The 1,704-nt window shown below is 38.6% G+C and overlaps 1 non-coding gene across 1 annotated transcript; it reads right to left on the bottom strand.

Annotated features, from left to right (window-relative positions):
* Nucleotides 1–1,266: 1,266 nt before the first annotated feature.
* Nucleotides 1,267–1,373, bottom strand: LOC127099162 (small nucleolar RNA R71). The gene has a single exon (XR_007793703.1). It is a non-coding gene; the product is annotated as a small nucleolar RNA R71 (small nucleolar RNA).
* Between the last annotated feature and the right edge of the window lie 331 nt (nt 1,374–1,704).

Raw genomic sequence — 1,704 nt, 5'->3', positions numbered from 1 at the left:
ATTAATTCTGAATCAGGGCGAAATCAATTTTTAGAGTTAATTAAATTCTAATCTTTTTCAAAAAGTATTTTTAAAGGTTAAATGTGAGGATGAGAGTTAAGCATTTAAGTTTAATTATATAATCTAAGTCAACAGAGCGAGAGTTTGAGACGAGGGTGTTTGAACGATTATTATTTTAATGAAAAGAGTTTCTATAGATTCTATTGTTTTCAAAAAGTGATTTTGAACTTAACTAATAAGTGACAGCTACGTTAATATAAAGTCATAGTCTATTCAACAGAGCGAGAGTTTGAGAAAAGGCTTTTAATCAATAGTGTCTACTGAAAAGATTTATTTTAAAACCAAGAAACCAACGAAGATTTGATTCCCTACTTACGGCGAACTATATACCGATATCCGCTATATTTGATATTTAATCTAGATCTTATTTTAGTTTTACTTTTCCCCCTGATCATCAAAGTATCATTCGCCTTAGCTTTACGAAGTAACCTTAGAAAAACGGTATATCGATTCATAAGTCCCCGTGGGATCGATATCTTTTAAAACTACGCGATAGAACTGTGCACTTGCAGTTAATACCCCAATAGACTCATAAAGTCGCGATCAAGTTTTTGGCACCGTTGCCGGGGAATTTTGTTTAGTCGATATCTTAACTCTTCTGTTACGCTGTAGAGACTAAGGCCTTTTTTTTATTTTTTTCTTTTTTATCCTTCGTTGATTTGTATGCCACACACTCGCTCACAAGGCGAACTGTATTACTTACGAATCAACGACGTTGAACTATATCTCCGAGTCTTACGACGAATTCGGGAGTATCGTGCTGCAAACAATCTTCCTCCTATCGAAGTTCCTGATCTCAAAAATCTTCTTTCTTCGTTGATACCTGAGATGGCAGAACCAGCTCGTGCTCTTCGAGATTACGCCGCTCCATCGCAAGATGAGCCACATTCGAGTATTGCTCCACCCGCAATTGAAGCAAACAACTTCGAACTTAAACCTTCGCTGTTACAAGCAGTGCAACAGAATTAATTCTCTGGAAATCCTACCGAGGATCCAAACCTTCATTTTTTCGTATTTGTCCAATACGCTGATACTGTTAAAGCTAATGGTGTCACTTCAGAGGCAATTCGACTTCGTGTCTTTCCTTTCTCGTTAAGAGATAAAGCTAGAAGATGGCTTCAGTCTCTTCCTTCCAACTCAGTCACCACATGGAACGAGTTGAAGAAAGTCTTTCTTGCCCGATATTTTCCTCCAAGCAAAACAGCTATGTTGAGAGCCCAGATAAATGGATTTAAACAGAAAGATAACGAGTCTCTTTTCGAAGCCTGGGAAAGATACAAAGACATGATGAGACTTTGTCCACACCATGGTCTAGAGGACTGGTTAGTAATTCATACCTTCTATAATGGTCTCTTGTACAACACAAGGTTAACAATAGACGCCGCCGCAGGTGGTGCGCTTATGGACAAACCTTACGCTGATGCTTATCAACTTATCGAAAGCATGGCCCAAAATCATTATCAGTGGGGAAGCGACCGAACAATGGTAGAAAAACCTCAAACGAAAAGTGGCATGTACGAGATAAGTAGCCTTGATCATGCTAATGCAAAAGTGGATGCTCTTGCCCAGAAAATTGAAAGTTTAAATGTATCACCTCCAGCCACCGTGGTTGCCGCAACTCAAAATTGCGAAGTTTGTGGAATC

The sequence above is a fragment of the Lathyrus oleraceus genome, chromosome 6 (assembly GCF_024323335.1).
Source record: "Lathyrus oleraceus cultivar Zhongwan6 chromosome 6, CAAS_Psat_ZW6_1.0, whole genome shotgun sequence".
Taxonomy (NCBI): domain Eukaryota; kingdom Viridiplantae; phylum Streptophyta; class Magnoliopsida; order Fabales; family Fabaceae; genus Lathyrus; species Lathyrus oleraceus.
The sequence above is the reverse complement of the archived record's forward strand: the minus strand, read 5'-3'. Positions and strand labels throughout refer to the sequence as shown.